General features: G+C 37.3%; 1 protein-coding gene across 9 annotated transcripts in view; it reads left to right on the top strand.

Moving 5' to 3' along the window:
- Positions 1-21,722, top strand: part of DGKB (diacylglycerol kinase beta) — a 675,150-nt gene that overhangs the window by 67,438 nt on the left and 585,990 nt on the right. The window contains exon 1 of one of the 9 annotated variants that reach the window (XM_070615811.1): positions 16,625-16,948. The exons of the other annotated variants lie outside the window; for them this stretch is intronic. The gene's annotated coding sequence lies outside the window, so the exon portion shown is untranslated. Of the gene's footprint in view, positions 1-16,624; positions 16,949-21,722 lie in introns of those variants that run through there. 9 annotated transcript variants of the gene reach the window in all.

Below are 21,722 nucleotides of genomic sequence, written 5' to 3'. Positions count from 1 at the left end.
TCTTTGCTATTTTTAAATATTAAGTTTCTTTACACATAAACAGTAAGATTTTATTTACAAGAAATTTGCTTTTACTGTAGATTTTCACGAATATATCTGTTTCACAAAATGAGTTGCAACTATAAATATGAATAGCAACTGGATCAAGGTATTGAAGAAAGAAAAGGAAGCCACCAATAAGTAGGAAGCACCAAAACGTTGGGAAGATGATGAGTAGAGAAAAAATTATACATAGAGAATATAATAAGAATGGTTAGAGTTGGGGGAATAACATGGTGACTGGGACAATCAAATGCAAGAAGTGGAAAGAGAAAAAGAACCAAGAGCACATAATAGTTAGGGAGGCAAAAATTGAAGCAACTGGAGATGCTTATGCAGACAGGAGGTGAGGCATATCAGAGATAAGCATCAGGAATGAATTGTATAATATTATGAAAAAGAGGCACAGAAAAATATTAAACACAGAAGGGGAATTTAGAATAATAAGAAATAGATGTGATAATAGTGAATAACACTCACATTTATAGGGTGCATGTTAGTCAAGAACATTGATAAACACTTAAGGTATATTATTAGAAAGGGCCAATTTCACAGGTTTTCTAGAGTCTTCCTCATCTTCCTAGTTCAAGGGCTGAAGTGTTCTGGGTGAGGCTGTGAGAGTGCTGCTGGGTAGTTGCAAGGAAGATTCAAATCCATAAGAATGTGTGCATTTTCTTTTTCTTTTTCTTTTTGATGGGGAAGATTTTCCCTAAGCTAACATCTGTTGCCAATCTTTTTCTTTTTGCTTGAGAAAGATTGTCCTTGAGCTAACACCTGTGCCAATCCTCCTCCATCTTGTATGTGGGATGCCTCCACAGCATGGCTGATGAGTGGAGTAGGTCTGTGCCCAGGATCCGAACCCATGAACCCAGGCCACCAAGGCAGAGCATGCAGAACTTTAGCCTCTAAGCCACTGGGCCAGCCCCAACATTTACATTTTCTTGGTTAATAAAAATACAACAACTGTCACAATGGAGGGGTGGTCAGAAATTTTTTATATCAAAATATGGTCCTCATATTCAAAGACTGTTTTGAGCCACGTCAAGCACATTTCATCCACTTATCACATGAAGAAAAGTTAGCCTAGAATGACTGAATTCTTATCTGCATTTTTATACTCAATAATTTCCAAATTGACTAAAAATTATTTATATTTTCCAACTTTTATATGCTCTTTGTTGTTGTGTTATATCCAATAATTAAGTAAATATATCTGAGCATCTTCTTTGGGGAGAGTATTCTGCTTGACACTGCAGGAAATGCAGATATAAACAGATGTAGACCCTCCCTTCAAAGAATTTATAGGTTTTTTTTTTTCCTTGAGGAAGGTTAGCCCTGAGCTAACATTTGTGCCAATCTTCCTCTATTTTGTATGTGGGTTGCTGCCACAGCGTGACTGACAAGTGATGTAGGTCCGTGCCTGGGATTTGAACCTGCAAACCTGGACCGCCAAAGCAGAGTGCACCAAACTTAGCCAGCACACCATGGGGCCAGCTCCAAGGAATTTATCATTTAATGGAGGCTAGAAGCTAATTGTACACGACTCTGTCTAGGCAGAATATTGTAAGTGCCACAAGGAAAATTTAGGGTGCTACAGGGCTTTAGTATGCAGTTGGAGATGGAGAAAGGAAAGTCTTCCTGGAAGAGGTAGAATTTGAAATGCAGCTTAAAAACTAAGTTTAAGGTAAATGGAGATGAAAATGATATAGATAAAAAGGAAAATTCAGCATATGTTTGAGGAAGGGAGATGAGCCACATTTAGCTACACTGCAAATTAAAAGAGTAAATGGAATTAAGGCTGTAAAAATGAGATGGAATTAAAATATACAATGCTAATCTTGAGTTAGGCAGAGAGGAGTAATTGTAGGGTTTTAAGGGTAGCGGGACATGAGCAATGCTATACTAAGAAGTTTACTTTGGCAAATGCGAAAATGGTATATGGTAATGGAAAGAGACTAGAGTCAAGCCAGTGGGTTATCGGAATAGACTAAATGATGTGGATGATGAAAGATGACTAGAAAAGCATAAATTCAGATACTGTAGCATTAAAACTAACAAAGGAGAGCTTGGGGAATAATAAAATAAGAGAATTGAAAGAGAAAGAAACACAGAGAGACAGACAAATACAGAGACAGACAGAGAGAGAGAAAAATCTAAACTTAAGCTCCAAAGATTCGACTTGGAGGATGGGGGAATTTGGTGACATAATCTCCAAGGTAAAGAAAACATTGAGTTTGGTTTAGGTTATATTGAATTTAGCTGGGTTATTAAAATATATTTTCCATTGTTTGGGTGCTTTCAGGAAAAATGCCTATGGAAGCACTAATATAAAATAAGTAAATTATTGTCATGATAGCTAAATTATCTTTTATAATGACTTTTGCTCAGATGTTCAAATTCCATTTGAACTGCTAAACAAGGTTTAACACTAAAGTATTAAGTATAATATAGGTTGTTACTTTCATTTGGTAAGAAATATGGGGGTACATTTAATTATATCATAAGAATGCTTGATGTAGTAACCAGTTTGTGGAAATGCTTAAGATAAGTGGTAATAAAAATTGTCATAAATGTAAAAGTTGTAACATATTGAGACAAAGATTAATGAACATTCAATAAATTGCTAGTAAGAAGTGACGTGGTGAGTATAAGAACATTATTAAAATGGCTTTTATGAGAAGAAAAATTAACCAATTAACTGTGAATGAAAACATAGTGCTGATTCCATGATCATTTGACTTGCTACTCTGTTTTAAGTGACTAAGACAACATGAATAGTGCTAGACTTAATCCTCCAAGAAGTTTCCTGTATAATTAGGAAGCAAAGAATATCGTAATTAGAATGTATCCTTGTGTAATAAATTGCCATTGTCAAATATAACTGGAAAAAGGATTATTATCCTGAAGATTATAACAGGAGTATATTTTCCAAGCTATTCAGTACATGCAATCAGCTTATCAGCAACACTTGAGGATCAGATTTTTCATATTGCAATGCAATATTGGCAAGGTGATATTCCTCTGTAGTCTATTAGAAAAGTGGTATGTTGGCTTTGCTTTCTTGATTTTAATTGTTTTGTAATTTTCAATATGAAATTGTTTACATATATTAAAGTTCTAAATTTGAACAAACAAGTTATTGATTTAAGGTTAAATTTGCAGGATGCTAAGATTATACATGATATAAATTAAATATGTGATTTTTGAGGATGGAGTTGGGCTGTAGAGCTCTTGGTCGAATGAATGAGTTCATGGAAACTCTACCCCAGCAAAACTGAATCATTCAATGTGGGACCTAGATAATACCATAAAGATCATTTCCTCAAGTTAGCTGGTTTTGAATTCTCTCCACAGTCGCCACAATATACCCTGTGTCTTATTCTGTTTGAGCTTCTATAACAAACTACCAAAGACTGGGTGACTTATAAGCAACAGAAATTTTATTTTATTTTTTGAGGAAGATTAGCTCTGAGCTAACTACTGCCAGTCCTCCTCTTTTTTGCTGAGGAAGGCTGGCCCCGAGCTAACATCTGTGCCCATCTTCCTCTACTTTATATGTGGGATGCCTACCACAGCATGGTGTGCCAAGCGGTGCCATGTCCACATCTGGGATCCGAACTAACGAACCCTAGGCCGCTGAGAAGCGGAATGTGTGCACTTAACCGCTGTGCCACTGGGCTGGCCCCTAAGCAACAGAAATTTATTTTCTCACAGTTCTGGAGGTTGGGAGTCCAAGATCAGGGTGCCAGCATGGTTGGATTCTGGTAAGGGTTCTCTTCTGGGCTGTAAACTGCCAACTTCTCTTTCTATTCTCACATGGTGGAAAGAGGGAGAGAGGAGCAGCAAGCTCTCCAGGGACTCATATAAGGGCAGTAATTAAATTCATCAGGCTTCTGACCTAACGACCTGATCTAATTCTAATTGTCTCCCGAGCCCTCACATTGGGGGGTAGAGGTTCAACATATGCATTTTGCGGAGGATACAAACATTTAGTCCATTACACTCTGCAACTATAAATGTTCTTTTAACTGCTAGGCTTTCCTCATGATTAATTGGGAAAAAATGGAGTGATATTGGCACAGCATTCCTGGTTAGGCGGCTAGCACATCAGACAGCTTGTGTTCAAATCCTGGTCCCGCCATATTTTAGATTTCTGACTTTGGAAGAGTTACTTAGCATCTCTGTGTCCCATTTTTCACACTTATAAAATGGGGAAAATAATAAATATGTCAAGCGTTGTAAGTACTGAATTAAATAAGTTAATGTACGTCAAAGAATGAGAACAGTGCCGGGAAGTTGTGATATAATTGTTTACAGTTATTCTTTTAATAGAGAGGGAGAGAATGTGTTATGTTGGCTGTTTGAACATATTGTTGATGATCAAGTAGAAAAGTGCCACATTTTGGAGCATTAAGAGTTGGTGTCTTTTTTTTCTGATACAAGACTAATTCTTCCCATAAGGTAGAAGCTTTTGGTGCTATTGGCAGCCTCGGTTATGTGTTGTCCCCACAAACGCTGAAGGCAGCTAATGTGAAGCCTGCTGTGGCTGCCTACAGCATGCTGAGACCATGCTCCTGTTTAGGGTTTCAGGCTGAGTCACTCCATGGGGAACGTTTCCATTGATAGGTGGGAGAGGAATATAATTTTCTTTTCCACTCTTTATATAAAGTCATCCAAACTGTTACAAGATAGAGAACTCTCACTCCCGCTGTGTAGAGAATTGAGCTTATCACATTATCAGTTTGTCCATGCTTCCTGCTATGGTTTCATGGCACAGCAATGGGTTAAGACACTCCAAGTCTTTTCATAGATAACAATATTTTCTATGTAAGATCTACACGATATTTCCAAGTGATTCATTATCTGCCCACGTATTGTCACTTAGGATTCGCTTTTTATTTGCTATATATAAAATGAGTTATATAGCATGCAAATTATTTTTGAAAAATACTGTGTTATTATGGTGGGAACACTTCCAAACTTTCATAAATTTCACACTGTTTATAGCAGCTGGCGTTGTAGAGAGTTGCAAAATTATGATGAACTTGTTCTTTTCAATAAGGTCCAATGTGCTTAATGTTTGGACTTAGTGTACAAATTCTTCCATTGGAGCGAGGCATTCGGCACAGCTTAGTGGAAAAGGCACAGCTTTGCAGGCAAACCAGTATTTGACAGTGTTGAATCCCAGGCCCATCTTCTGCTTATTAGTGGTGTGACCTTGGGAATGTTACATAAACTCCCTGGGCCTCACCTTTCTCACCTGGAAAAGTAGAATTTCTCCTCAAAGTGTTCTTGTAGAATTTAATGAGACAATAATCATCACCATAATTAATAATAGATTTTTAGTGCCTCACTCTAGACAACACAGAAGTATTAACTCATTTAATACTCACATAAGCCTTAGAGAGAGGCAAATGATCTCTTTCAGGCAGATTACCTAGCACATAGCTGTGACACATAAGTGATAACAAAGATCAAAACAGTAATAATTCATTTATGATTCTAAAGAAGATTAATATGTTAATAAATGGGTTGTTAATTATGTTTCCAAAATAGGGAAAGCTGGAATTGGAGGTTCAGGTCTTCATAGCTTCATCAGCCACAGCCATCTGTCAAAGGGTTTTGCAAAGAAGCAAAGCTAGTAACTACGGCTTTGACCCCAAAATGTCTTTCTGGTTTCTTATCCTGGTAGATTGGACTGGATCGTGTGTGAGCCTCAGTGATGCTCTGCCTAAAGTAGAGGCAGATTTTAGCAATTCTACCCACACTCATTCCGCTTGTCCCTGGAAACTCCCTCACTGTTCCTTTACAAAAAACATGCGAGTGGAAAGAGAGATGAGAAGAAAATCATGAAGCAATTGTAATAAAAGTCAGATGAAGTCCTTTTCCATTTTAAGTAGCCATACTCTCCTGAGAAACCCCACCCTCCAGCGTGATGATCTAATTGTGTCTTTGAGACATGTTTTGATCCATACGAGATGGGACAAGGAGAGTGGAAGGAGAGAGACTTGACCTCCTCCCATGTGTTTATTCAATTTATTGTTAAGCAAATTTATATCACATGCTATAATCCTCTTTATGATTTGTCATGATGAGGTTAACTTTTACTTTGGGCCTAAGCCCTGTGTTAGATTGGCTCTATTTTGGGAGGCTAAACCACTTACTGATAATTACTCTCTTTGTACATGACAAAAGAGTCAGTGGCACTGGGTCCCTTAGCATAGTGGCTGAGAGTACATAATTTGATGTCATATAAAACGGGATGAGTTCTAGTGCTGTGATATACACCTCAGTTTCTTCATCTATGTTGTAGGATCGCACTGATGATTAAGTATGAAAACGCATGTAAAGTGCTATGATGAGGATTATGGTGGTGGTGACTGAAGTAGTTTAAAATCAAATGAGGACTTTTTCTCTTTGATTTAGGCCTATTCACTTATATTACTTAGGTGAAATGTCTTGACTTTACCCTGACACTTGGTCTGAAAATGGAATCTGTGACGCTATTTTAGATAGAACATGTCTCTCATTTCCGACCCTGTTTTTTCTGATTCGCATTGATTAACTCAGCAGTTCCTGGCTCTGACCCAGATGTTATTTCTGGAATGTATGTTGGCTGCGTAATCTCTTTTGCCTCATTTCTGGTTCTGGTTCCTATTTGTTGTACTGCTTCAGACTGAATTTCCTGTTGGTGGTTTCTCTGGGTCCATATGTCTTAAATTTTTCAATACCTAAATCTTGTAATAGTAAAAGAAAGTATTAACCGTGAATGTCTAAATTTCTGTTATTTTAGTATCTTGAAGACACACAATTTTCAATGATTTTTAAACATCTATTTTTTTGGACTTTTCAAACTTGCCAAAAATAACTCCGTTTTATTAAGATTTATCGTCAGACAAACTTTAATACTGAAGTTGGGACTTCTGTAAAGTATTGGTCAAAGTGTGCCAGATTATGCTGTGATTGAAAAATTCGCAAAATCTCAGAGGCCTAATAAAATAGCAGTTTATTTCTTACTCATATTACATTTCCATATCTGAGTCAGCAAAATGATTTAATTTCACATTGCCCCTCATCAAGGCCCAGTCAAATGAAGCAGTCATCAACTTCAAAAATTGGCCGATGCTGTGGCTGAGAGAAATAGAGAGCTTGTGAATTGGGTGCTGGCTCTTCAGGCTTCTGCTGGTAATGCTATGCCTACATTTCTTTGGCCTAAGCAATCCACATGACCACATCTAACTTCAAGGGAGTAGAGAAATGCATTCCTTCCATCTGTCCAGTGTCAGGGGAGAACTAAAATATTTGGTGAAAATATAAATGTAGCCAGTATCACACAGTAAAATATGACCTACCATTTAATTTGGAACACTAGTCAAGTCATCATAGTCTCTTTAAACTTCTGTTTCTTCCCCTATAAAGTGAGGATAATACTCCCTATGTATAAATAATGTGTTTTTATTACTAATATTAATATGACAAATTTATAACAAAAATTATCACTGATTCATACTTATTGAATTATATACTTCATCCTTAACTCAGTTATAGAGTAAAGGTTATTATTCACTCTAAGTTTCCTCAGTTGCCTCCATCCCTATTATGGCAAGGAGTGCCACATGCAAACATAAACATCAGTATGCAGGCTAGAGGAACTTAATTTTACTCATTGGTCATTATTCAGTCCACAGCATTTAGTACCTTTTACTCTTAGTCATTACGCTTGGCTCTGGGTAATACAGAAATGAATATTGCAGTGCTTTCAATCAAAGAGCTTAGTCTGTTTAGAGAGATAAATATGGTAGCAGATAATAAAGCAATGAAATATAGTCTCTGAATGTTACATATGCAAGACTCTTTTTTATTTAGATATAATTGATATATAACATTGTCTTAATTGTAGGTGTAAATATAATGATCTGAAATGTATTGCAAAATGATTACCATAGTAAGTTTAGTTAACATTCATCACCACACATAGTTACAAATATTTTTTCTTGTGATGAGATCTTTTAAGGTCTACTTTCTTAGCAACTTGCAAATATACAATACAGTGTTGTTAACTATAGTCACCATGTTGTACATTACATTGCTAGGACTTATTTATCTTATAACAGGAAGTTTGTACCTTTGACCTACTTCAACCATTTCACTACCCGCAAACCCCCAAGTCAGGCAATCGCAATCTGTTTGAGATTTTTTCAGATTCCACATATAAGTGAGATCATACAGTACTTGTCTTTTTCTGTCTGACATTTCACTTAGCATAATGCCCTCAGGTCCATGCATGTTGTCACAAATGGTAGAATGTCCTTCTTTCTCATGGCTGAATTATATTCTATTGTGAATGTCTACTATGTTTCCTTTAGCCATTCATTTTTCTATGGACACAAGTTTTTTCCATGTCTTGGCTATTGCAAATAATGCTTTAATGAACACAGGCACACAGATATCTTCTCAAGATAATGATTTTGTTACCTTTGAATATATACCCACAAGCGGGGTTGTTGGATCACACAGTAGTTCTGTTTTTACTTTTTTTGAGAAACCTCAATACTCTTTCCCTAGTGGCTATACCAATTTACATTTCCACCAAAAGTGTACAAAGGGTGCCTTTTTTCACATCCTTGCCAACACTTATCTCTTGTCTTTTTGAGAATAGCCATTCTAACAGGTGTGAGGTAATAGTTCATTGTTGTTTTGATTTGCATTTCAGTGATGATTAGTGATATTGAGCACCTTTTCATTTATTTGTCTGGATGTGATCTGCAAATAGGTGTCTTTCTTGAAAAGACTGGGTGTTTCAGCCTGCCACGTCTGTGCTATGCCCTGGGGGTTAGGTGGTTAAGAAGGGATTCTCTGTTACAGACCTGTGGGATCTGCAAACATAAGCCCTGCTGGCTACCAGAGCTAGGTGATCAAGGCATGTATCCCTGGTGGCAGCTGCAAAAGCCCAGGTGTCTGATGTATGTACCAGCTCCTTTCTGGTAGATACAGGTACCCTAGAGCGAGGCAGAGGGAGAGTGCTGGCCTCCCCACCTCTGGAGAGTATTGCAGTTGTGTTAAATTAGACGATTACCCCTCTGGCCACAGCTTTTAAGATAAACAAATAGGCTTTTTTCAGGGAAAGACTGAATACCTTAGTCTGCTGCCTCTTCACTGAATCTGGGGGCTATGTGATGGCGTATGCACATATTTGTGTATGAGCATATCTATGTGCACATGGGCCTGTGTATAAGCACTGAGAACAAGGCTGAAGAATTCAGCAACAGTCATAAAAGATGGGTTCGTGAATGCCGTTATTAAAAAATTGTCTCTGGAACCAGCCCTGATGGCCTAGTGGTTAAAGTTCAGCACTCTTACTGCTTCAGCGGCCTGGGGTCACTTCCTGGTCATGGAACCACACCGCCTGTCTGTCAATTGCCGTGCTGTGGCCATGGCTCACATAGAAGAACTTATAACTAGGATATACAACTATTCCCTGGGGGCCTTTGGAGAGGGGGAAAAAAAGGAAGATTAACAACAGATGTTAGCTCAGGGCAAATCCTTCTCTGCCAAAAAATAAGGCTCACTTCTGGAAAAATAATTTGTCCGTTAACATATAGTTATTGGGAGACACTAAAGATATTAATTGGAGGGACAGCAAAATTGTAAGATTTGAATTTCAGAAAAAAGTAAATACAGAATAACCTTGATGAAAGGGAGACTGGAAAACAATTAGGAGGATATTCCGCTCGTACATCTTGTTGAATATGCAGGGTTACATAAGATTAAAGCATTGTTAACAGAGAGGTAAACACATATTAAAGTATCTTAGAGGCAGAATAAGCCAAATGCAATAACCAAAAGGATATGAGGACTAAAGTAGGAGGATAGGGTACTTCAGCTTGAGAAACTAAGTCAATGTGATTCACCAAATCCAGGAAAGGAATACAAAAAAAGAATAGGTTTAGAGAGAAACTCAAGTGGTTTGATTTTGCACATATTAAACCATAGATTCCCACAGAGTATCAGACTGAGGTATAAATTAGATTCTTTGGCATATAGGTCTGGCGCTCAAGAAAGAAATCAGAGGTGGAGATCCAGAATGGGTGTGCTTTCGCATTGTTTGTGGAAATCAAATCATAGCCATAGATTAGATGACCCAGTGGAAGCAGATTGAGCAAGAAGAGAAGGATGAGATGGAATGGTAGAGAACATTATATATCCAAGGTATTTGGAAGATGAGAGATCCACGAAATCAATTGGAAAATAGTACCCAGAAAAGGAAGAAGGAAATAAGTGAATGAGAAGAATTCCATAATTGAGAGAAGAGAGGTGCTTTTAGAAGGTGAGATCTAACTTAAGTTAATAACCAAAATGTGTCCAGAGTCTTCATCATTTGGAATGTTACCAGTGATTTTAATAAACATTTTTTCTTAGAATAGTAGTGGGATGAGTGGAAAAGAAGAGAGGCAGAAAGACTACTTATAATTTGCTTTTCATAGAATCTTAGCTAGAAGGAAGAAAGGGGAAGGATCTTAGCCAAAATGAATAAGGTAATAAGAGGAATTTTGTTCTTTCACATAGGAGAGAAAGACATGCTTATAGAGGGCATTGTATAAGAGGATAACTTGTGAGGAAGCATTCTGAGCCTATGTCCAATCTTGATGTTTGTGTTGTTTAATGTTCTTAAGTCCATCTCTGTTTATTTTCTTAATGTATTGTTTTGGCCTTTACAAAGTTACATAATCTTTCTAAACTTTAATTTTCTCAACTGTGTAATTAAGAAAATAATAAAGCCTATCTCACAAGATTGTTGTAAGACTCAAATAAAATAACATGTGTGGAAATGCTTTGTAAAGTGCAAACTACCATATGTAAGTTAATTATTGCTTTCACTGTTATTATCAATAGAATGTTCTCAGTTATCTTTCTACTGTTTCTTTTCTTTTTCTGTAGTTCAGTATCTCTACTTCTCCCAAATACACATTTATAATTTCATTATTTATTGGATTTTACGCTTTGCTTCTTTGGGGCTATGTGAGAAATACCCTTTTGATCCTTGTGGCCCAATTTTTCGCTTTTACCTCTTAGATCACAATTTATCTTCAAATCCTTCAGCCTCTTTCAAAGCCTTCCCTAGGCATCTTCAGGAGCAAGAATTATTTTCTCATACCCATAAATATATTATATAGGAAAGAGCATTTCCAAGACTGTGGTTAGTCTGAGATTTTACCCTACTTACAATGTAATAAGTTAGCCTGCTATAGCTTCATGACAGTAAAAAAGACACGAGGCCCCTGGATCAGAGACAAAGGACTTTATTAATCATGTCACAGCAAACAGCATGTACCTCATGTTTTCATTGGCTCCCCTACTTCAAGTCCCATAGGGAAACATGAAAAGGGCCAGGTTGCCTCTGCACAAATAGTGAGTTGAATTGTAGGAGAGGAACCCCTTAGAGAACCTGGATCTATTCTTACAGACAGTAAACAAATCTGCCTTTTGCTCAAGAGGGGGTCATGATGTGTGTCAAAGGTTTTTCGTGACAAAAACACCCTTGAAACAATAGTCTGAAATAAAAGTAGTCTGTGCCTCTGCTTGTGTAACCTGCAGGAACATGAAATAAACATTGAGAATTGTCTCCCAATAAACATAAGCTTATAATAGTCATTACCACCATAATCAGTAGTCTCAAGACTGATAAAAAAAGCATATTTTCTCATGAGGTTGCCCTTCAGTCCATATGAAGGTAGCTTTAGATTTGTGCCCAAAAGGCTCTTTGTCTTGATCTCTGACCCCTTTTCTTTCTCTTTTCCCTACCTCTAGGTTTTCAGATCCATTCTATTTGTGTTCTATGTCTTCAAGGTAGAAGGAAACTCACCCACTTTTCTATATTCATCCATGGAGGATGAAGGGGAAGCCATTTAGTTGCTGGTATTTGGAGCCTAGATGACAAATAGGCTTAATTCTTAGATTTCATTCAAAGAAATAAGTCTCTTAAAACACAAACATTCACACACACACCTTTTTCTTTCAAGTATCAATCACCATTAGCTTATTTTTCAGTGTTTTATTGTAGAATGAATACAGAAAGGAAGGATTTGGGAGAAGGGGACAAATAACCCCAATCCTTTTGCAGAATATTGTGAGAACTCCTTGCAATTGAATGAATTGTTGAGGATGCTGTTGACTTCCTGCCCAACATCATAAGTGCCTCTGGAGCAGAATGTATTACTGTTTGAGCTGCTACAGCTGCCAAATGAAAAGTGGCATCTATAGTGTTTTTCAGCTTAGTTTCTTACTAGATTAGGGTAATCCATTGTCCCCTGAAACCTATCCCCAAACTGAAGTCAGTGGGAAGCCAAAGCTCTCATATGAAAAATCAAGAAGAGTAAAATACTGGTAGCTACAGCTTTGACTTGGACAGGAGTGTCCACCAGATGTTTATAAAATTCTGCCAAATATTTCTGGTTTATAGTTCCCCTTTGGATATCAGAAATTAGTTATGGTATTTTTTTTACTTCTGCCAAATGAAAGTGTTTCTCTAGAAATTGACTCTTAAAAGCTCTGCCTTGGTTAGAAGGTATTCAAGGAAGTAGTCTGTAATGAAAGGAATCCCACAGAATTCACAAAACAGAGGACATATTCTGATTATTGGTGGAATATGATTTTATGTGACTCCTGAAATAGTCTATTACCAATATTAGGTTAGGTGGTTATGATGGAAAAAAATTAATACATACAATTTTTTAAAAAACTTAAAAGTCATTCTAAATAAACCTTTCTGGAATTGTACATTTTCCCTTCCACCTCCCTTATACTCATTTCACAGGTGCCAGAATTTTAAAAAAATTAGCATCTTAAACATCTTGGACTCTTTTGGATCAGAAAAACTGAACCCTAATAATCTCCAGTCTCTTCTCTCAAAGACATCAGACATTGCTCTCACATCTCTGGCAGGTATTTCTGAAGCAGCAATAACTGCTTCCACAGGCCATTTATAAGGCACTACTATTTGGTACCCCTTCATTTAATGATAATTTCTCCCATTTCCAAAGTTGCTTTCTGGTAAAGTTACCTTGCAGAAGTCTTCCTTCTCCTTCTACTGTTGGCTGCCATAATCATTATACTGAGTTCTGTGCTAATTTTCCTTTTGTTGCCTTATCTCCCTGTATGATAAAAAAAAAAAGCATACAGCTGAGAAGTAAAAAACAATACCATTAACTCAAGAGTTCCCTAAAGTAATCCCTCAGAGAACCCAACTTAGAGAAACAGACATTCTTAAAATGATCACCTATAAAATTCCACGTGTCCTGTGGTTGCATATTGCTCCGCTCTTCCTAAGCCCACATTGCATGTAAAACACGAGAACTCTTCCTTGTAGTTTCCCTTTCATCTACTCTTTCAGGTCCTTGGCTATCTGAAAACTTCAGTGTCAAAAGAGCTTATACTTTGTGTGAGATTCTTTTTCACTGCAGCCTATAGGCTGAGACATTTAGAAATGCTCTTATGATACTTTTGATTTCTACCCGGCCATAGAAGTTGGTCCCAACGCTTGTAAGGGGAGCATGCTAAGGTGTCAGTAATTTCTCCTGTAAGAGGTACAGAATAGCTCAATACCCAAAAGAAGTTGGAATTGACTCTAGTTAGCAACATTAGTCTGGTTACAAGGGCTGGATCCATATGCATCATTTCTCTGACCTCTTCATTCTCCTCTGGCAATTTCAGGCACTCCTCAGTATAGCCAGCTCAGGTGTAGATAACTTTGTACAATCAGACCACAGAGTTAATGTCAATAGTCTCTGTAGGGAAATGTGGACAGCAATGCCCAGAGATGGACTAAATAATAATAGTCCCCTGAGACTCTTTGTCCAAAATTCTTCTTCCTCTGTTAGTGCAGACACTTTAGGTTGCTTACACTTTTCTCAGGGTGTTGTAAGACAGGAGCTACAATAGGGTTCTATTGAAGGTAGTGTGGCCAAATCCAATAGGATGGTGTTTTGTCCAATTCTAGGAAAGAATCCATTGGAAATGTAATTTACCAGTTTCTGCTGCACACTTCCTCAGACTGCAATGATAGCTGTAGGTGGGGTGTCCTTTTGAGGTCACCCATAGCACCACCTCCACTCATGAAAGTGAGGATTGGAAGTTCTCATTCCAGTTGTCTGAGGTGTTCATCAACTTCTCAGCTTTAAATCAGATGCATCTTCTGAGTTGATATATGATCCTTGCCTCTTCAACTATTTTTTTCCCCTGGTTCTCCATAACCTCTGACTTCCCTTGATCTCCCTTGAATTAATCAAAACCACAGGGATACTCAGACATCTGGTAGATTGATTGCTGGCAGAGCTTGGCACTGGGCCATATATTACTCCTACCAGGCCTTGTTTGAGTCTCAATGGCTGTTTTTTCCTAAGCCCTCCTCTCTAGCAGCCTTTGTAAAAACTTTCTAGTGAACCACGAAATAGCATATGTCTTGTCCTCTCCAGCTCATCAAGAACCTAGTGTATATATGTTGACATTTCCTTACCTAGTGAAGATTTGTTCTCTAAACTACTAATAGCACAGAACTCTGGACAGAGAGGTACTACTACTTTCTCCAGGTTCCTCCAGATTCTCCTTCATAAGCTGTCTTGAAGTTGGCATTCTAAACTCCTCATATTTTGCTTGTATTTCAGAGTCCATATTTCTGTTGCGTAACTATGACTTCTTCAATAGATAGTTCATATTCTTCTCCCCTGGAACTTTCTAAACAGCCTCTCAAATATTTTGAGATATAATGTCTAGTGATATCTAGCAGAAGCTGTGTAACTCATCTATTATCGTCCACACAGAGTCTGATGTGTGAATGGCACAGATGTGATATAGACTCCCACAGCTACACCGAATCTCTCATGGGTCTTTATTCTCCCTAAAGAATCCCCAACTTTCTTTCTAAACATTGTATAATAAATAGGGTTAAGTCATACATAATATAGCTTGGTCCTGACTTTGGAGTAGAAACAACAGTCTCAAAGCTTATCTTCCTTCAGCAGGTCCGCTGCAGATCCCAAGATGTCTCCATGTTGTCAGTGTCTTTCTCTCAAAATGCTCTACACCTCTCTACTATCAGTCTAAACGCCAAGGTGAAAGCTTCTGGAACTTGCTTTGGTATGCTTGGATTTAGGTGTGGCCATTCCACAGGTCAAAAATCCTGGGCAACACCTTCTCCAACACTTCCCCTACTATGACTCCATACAGTGTTTTAAAGGGGATCCAGGTACAGTCCATGTTTCACAAAGAATGTAGTACTATAAGTAGGTGATCAAAAACCATGCCTAGGGGCCGGCCTGGTGGCGCAGAGGTTACGTGCACATGTTCTGCTTCGGTGGCCCGGGGTTTGTCAGTTCGGATCTTGGGTATGGACGTGGCACTGCTTGACAAGCCATGCTGTGGTAGGTGTCCCACATATAAAGTAGAGGGAGATGGGCATGGGTAATAGCTCAGGGCCAGTCTTCCTCAGCGAAAAAAAGAGGAGGATTGGCAGCAGTTAGCTCAGGGCTAATCTTCCTCAAAAAAAAAAAAACAAAAAAGAGAAAAAACCATGCCTAGAGTACAAAGGATGTAGCAAAACATTTGTTCATTTGTTCTATGTCCATTCTTCTCCTGTTTCCCTTCCTTTCTTTTTGTAGCCCTTTGCAGGGTCTTGGCCCCATCCTGCCTGAGTCCCGTAAGCTTAAAGCTGGCAAGACCATTATTTTGGTGTCCTGTGTAGTCAGGGTCAACTGTCATTCATGGCTTCATCCAATGAGGGCAAAAGATGGCTCATTGTAGAGCGTGGGTCTATTTTAGAGTATTTGGAGTGGTGCAATTTCAAGGCCAGCCAAGTGTTTGCATGCCGATAGTTATTATCACTCAAACATATCTTGGGTGGAACATTAATATAATATCTAATTCTTAAACATCATGAGTTTATTATAGGTCACATTTTTCTAAGCACTTATGCTTTAACTATATTGACATATTTAATCCCCATAGCAACCCTCTCAGGCCAGCAATTATTATTATTACTGCCATTTTATAGATGAGAAAATTGGACCCCAGAGAAATTAAGTAACTTGCTTAAGCACATAGAGATATTAAATGATAGAGCCATGGTTCAAATCAGGTGGACTGTGTCTAGAATCCATACACTTAATCACTCTGCTATCCTGACTCTCTGTATACTATCCCTTGGGTGATCGTTAGCTTAAAAACAAAGCACAAGCAAGCAAAATTGCCCTCAAACAGAAATGTGAATAGGAAGGAAGAAAATGAATAAATAGACCAGGAAACTCCATTCTAACATAAGTTCAAATTATTCATGAAGGATACAAATATTTGCTATGACTGAGAAGAGAAATATAAAGTATGATATTCCTTGGAAGCTGCTGGGCTGAGAAATGGGTAGTTTTCCAAGTGTTTTCAGCATATCCTCTAAGGCAGCCTCAAGGTAGTTCTGATGGGCAGGGAGATTGAAGTCACTTTGAAAGCAGTGGGAAACTCATGAAAACATCAAAGCTTCTGGGCAGAAGCTCCGATGAAGAGATGCATTTCTCCCAGGCAGAATCCATTTCCAGACTTTAGTAGGAAGAAGCATGATGAGGTCAGCCAAGTTATTTGAGTAAGCATTTAAAGGCTCGTCTCGTTTTTACTGCAAGTTTAACATTGCTGCTCTGTGCAAGCACCTGAGCAGCATAGGCAAAATCAAATGGGCTCCCTCAGGCAGCAGCAGTCACAGACATGCCTAGGGTCTAATGCAGTAAGTGGGCAAAGAGAAGTTTGCGGTTGGAGAATCAATGCAATTGATGAAAATGAAATGAATTAGTAAGAAAGCCCAAGATACCTCTGGATTTGTATTCCTTCAACCTCCACCTCACAGTATATCCTTTGTTGATAGAATATAGAGGTAAGAGTTCAGTTATGTTTTTCTTTTTAATAGGTAAGCATTCAGTTATACTTTCGTTTTGAATAGAGAGTTAATTTTAAGGAAAGGAGAGGTTGTCTGGATTATTTGTTTAAATTGTGAACCTTTCAAAATGTATTTTTAGAAAGTGGTGCATTGCTTTGTTAGCCAGTAGCCAGCTGAACTAGCTTAGTCCATCTGAGACACAGCCCTGCTCTGGAGAGGAATGCCTCGGTTCAAGCCTGTTGGGTGCTACGCATTTCGCAGCTCTCAGGAACACATACCAAACAACAGCTAAATGAATGCTCCATAATGTCTCTGTTTACCTGGGATGTAATTTTCTTAATTTGTCTCCAATTTATACATCTATTAAATAATCTGTTTCCCTTGAGACTAATCAACATGGAATGGATAATTTATTATGAGAATAAAAAAGTCTAAAAGTATGTAATTTTATAATCCATAAAAATAGACCCTTAAATGATGTTTTATAAAACTTTGTAATATGATCTTGAATGACAAAGACTAGGTCAATTTCGTAGCTTTTGAAAGGGTAGGTGTAAATAAACTTAATACATATTTTAATCTCTGATGTCACTCACCTTGGTTGTGACACAGTAAACCATATATAAAAATTTCTCCAAGTCTAGGCTAACGAAGAAACTTTTGAGGATCTTGATTTTTTTCAGCTATATAATATAGCGTAGCTTTCTGAATTCTAATTAGTAATAAGGATATTTTGCTGCTAATTTTCTTTTCCAGAATAACTAAATTTTATCTACCTCCAACTCTCTCTTTTCCGCAGTCTGTATTCTCTCTTCATTCTATTTTTCTATTTTCCTCCCTTAAACCCTCTATTTCCTTTCTTTTCTTTCTGTTTTTCTTTCTTTTGGTGAGGAAGATTAGCCCTGAGCTAACATCTGTTGCCAATCTTCCTCATTTTTACTGAGGAAGATTGGCCCTGAGCTAACATCCATGCCCATCCTCCTCTACCTTGTATGTGGATCCCACCACAGCACGGCACATTGAGTGGTACACAGTTCCTTGCCTGGGATCTGAATCTGTGAACTCTGGGCCACTGAATTAGAGTGTGTGAACCCAACTACTATACCCCTGAGCTGGCCCCTATTTCCTTTCTTTATCATAATCCTGAGAGAAAAAATAAAATTAGTATCCTAATTGACAAAAATAAAATTATTATATTCTCTAACATGGAAACTTTCTTAACTTATCATTTAATGTTTATTTAGCGAGAAAAAACCCCAAAATGACGAGATGGGAAAGATTATGCTTCTAAAAGAAAAGTCAATGGTGATACAGGATATGCTAATATAGATTGATGAGTAAGGCAATTAAAGAAATGAAATTTTATTTTTAAAAGTCATATATTCATTGTAGGTAATCTGCAAAATATGGAGAAGCAGGGAAAAAATTAATACTCTTACTTTCACTTCCTTCTTGATTGTTAATCATAGTTTTGTTGTTTTTGTTATTCTAGTTATTTTGGTGAGAGTGTTTTTTGGAGTAATTGATGTTAAACATTGTTTTTTTTTTTCTCAGTAAGGAAAATAATGTTATTTTTAGTCCAGAGATAAATTTTTAAACCTGACATTGTAAAGCATGGTCGACTTTAAGTTCTCTCAGTTGAAATTAACTAAAATGTGAAATCCTCTATGTTCTTGTGAGTTTTACCTTTAATAAGATTCTGTAATAACTATGATTCCCCTCACCAAAGGCTAATTTCTGCCACAGCAGAAATATCCTTTATTTAGTATACCACAGAGATAAATTTTTAAATTTGAGAAAATATTTTAAAAATCTGCTCAGTTTAGAAATAAAAAAGTAGTAATTGAAGACACAAGAAATGAGGATCAATTAGAAATTATACATTGTAGTGAGGAGGAGCAGAATATGTGACCCCAAAATATGTCACTTTGGCATGTGGATTATTCTGAGCTAAAGGCAATCAAGACCCAGCAGACTCAAGAAAAACTTTTACCTCTCCCTCAGCTACTTGAAAGAATCTAGATAGGGGGACTGCTTCAGAAAGAGAGCGATTACCAGTTCTTTTTATCCAAAAGAACTGTGTGGCAGGGCAAACATCTAATTCCCAAATCTCTACTCTTCCTATCATGCTGTGAATTACCCTCCTCCTCTTTGAAGCCCTAGGCCCCTTTCCCATTCCTTAGCTCAGGATGACATATGATCCTCACCTGCCCAACTTGCCCTTGGGTCTCATATTTTTATGAGACTCCTACCTACAAAATTAAATTAGTTTTTCTCCTGTTGATCTGTGTTATGTCGATTTGATTATTAGACTAGCCAGAGAAGTTAGCAGCAAAGAAGGGAACATTTTCCTTCCTCTATAGTAGCTTATCTACGTATTTCAATATTCTATCCATTAATTTAGTCTTTTGTCTCCTACTTAATTTAATTTTAGTTTGTATTGCTTCCACAATTAGTTTTTAAACAGCTTTTTTCACTCAATTTTCTTTTAATGTGCAAAGATATCTTGGACCCTCTATAATTGTATGAAATGACTTAAGTAGATGTAAATCTAATTCTTAAATTACAAAATGTGTTATTTACAGTAAAAATATATAAATTGCCTTAAATCCTTGGTGAGTTAGCTAAAAACAGATTAAATCAGGCAACTGTACTTAAGATATCGAGTAGAAAAGCATAGTTGAAGGCATCCCTGAGATCTGGGATGAAAGGAAAATCTTCCTAGAAATAGATCTTCATAATCAGAACTTCATCCTTTTAATCCGTGGTTTTGTGCTTGTTAGAACAGTTTTATCTGTTATTTGGTAGTTTATATTTATCCTTTCGTAAGCTCACTTGTTCGCTGGTCTAGAGGACTTCCCCCATTATTCTGTAGCTCCTCACTGACTTAATTCTTCTTTACTCTGGAGGGGAGCAGAATTTGCTACCCCAAAATATGCTTCTTTGGCATAAGGACTATCATGAGCTGGTTATTTTTAAGAAACTGCAGATGGGAGAAGTTCTGAAAACAGAGTAAAAGTGGAAGTCTCCATTTGTAAGAATATCTCCCTCTCTGTACCTGAAAGAGGAGGATGAACAAATCTCTAGGCACCAGGTTAAATCTGCATAACAACTTTACCTCTGTTTACTGTGCTTTTCCTGGTAACCTCCCATAACATCTTTCTTTTGTCTTTAGATGAGACGGAATTTAAGGTGGCGGCTTGGGCCATTTCAGAAATTTCTCAATTTTCCTGGGTATCTCCCATGTATACAGGAGGTATACATATTACTAAACTTCTATTTTTTTTCATCTGTTTGTTCTGTCTTTTATTACAGGGGGTCTCAGCCAATAACCTGGAAGAGTAGAGGGAAAATTATTTTTCTTCCTCTACAACTCTATCATTCTATCAACCTACAAATGCACTCTAGAATTGCTGGTTATATAAGAGCTTAACTAAACCTCTCTATACATACTGTTCCATTTATTTGCCTGGCTTCTGCTCTCAACAATTCAGGAAACCATTAAAGCTAAAGTTTTCATGGTAAATATTCATTGTTTATTTTACCTGAACTCTTCAAATTAATTGATTTAGATAATCAGTCATTTCTTTCTAAAACACTCAAGTCTCTTGCTTTCAGATCCATAATTTTCTCTTTATTATCCCACTCTCTTTCTTACCCCATCTTGTATCCTTCTCAATCTCCTTGTAGAGCCTGCCTTCTAAGCCTGACCTCTAAATGTTGGCTAGTTCTTGGATTCTTATGTTCCCTTTTAAAACTCAACTTTTATTTCCTTTGTGATTATCTGTTCCAAGTGTTTGAACACCATGTGTGTGACAATGACTTCCAAGTGTATATTTCTAACCCAATCCCCTCCTCTCAACTTCAGCTCTAAATGTGTAGCTGTCTAGTTGACATCTTCAGTTGGATGTCTCATCAACGTTTCACATTTAACAGATCCAAAATTGAATTCTTGACTCCCTTTCAGAACCATCAAAACGAAAAAAAAATTTAAAACATAACTCTGTTCCTCTCTTAGGCTATTGCATTTTGATTTGGTGCTATTATCTTTCCATAACTTTGAAAGAAAAGTTAAGACTCAACCTTAGTGTTCATCTTTTCCTCACTTTCACCATATGAATTGTCAGCAAGTCAACCTCTAAAATGATTTTTCTATTTCTCTTAATTTATGCTGTTTTCACCTTCAGCACAGTCACCGGTATTTTTCTCCTGGATTACCTAGTACCCTCCTTCTTGATCTTCCTGCATCTACCCATGTTCTTCTCCAAAGTATTCTCCACAGAGAAGCCAGAGAAATCTTTGGAAAACATAAATCCAACTATGTCTTTCCCAAGTAAAACCTTGAAATGATGTCCAATTGTACATAAAGTAAGATCCAGATTTCTTATCATTCTCTCCAAGACTTGTATTGGTAAGCCTTTGGTCCACAGTACTCAACTACAGAGACCACTTTCTTTTGCCTACTATGTGCAGCCACATTAATATTGTCACATTCTGTTTTCTTTTTCTGAATATATTTTCCTTTTGGTTTTTTCCCAGGCTGCTTCCTTTTCATCTTTCAGTTCTCAGTCTAAATGCCAACCCCTCTATGATGCATCTTCTGGTCACTTGAAGTTCTTCCTCCCTGAGCAATATTATCTACCTCTATACCTTATTCATGTCCTTCATCACAGTTAGTGTGATTTGGATTTATATATTTGGTGTTTTAATTATTTGTTTTATCATCTCTAGTTCCTGAAGGTAGTTTACTTATTCACATATATATATTCAA

Source organism: Equus przewalskii, chromosome 4 (genome assembly GCF_037783145.1).
Source record: "Equus przewalskii isolate Varuska chromosome 4, EquPr2, whole genome shotgun sequence".
In the NCBI taxonomy this organism is placed as follows: domain Eukaryota; kingdom Metazoa; phylum Chordata; class Mammalia; order Perissodactyla; family Equidae; genus Equus; species Equus przewalskii.
Note: the sequence above shows the minus strand (reverse complement) of the source record. Positions and strands in the feature narration are given on the sequence as shown.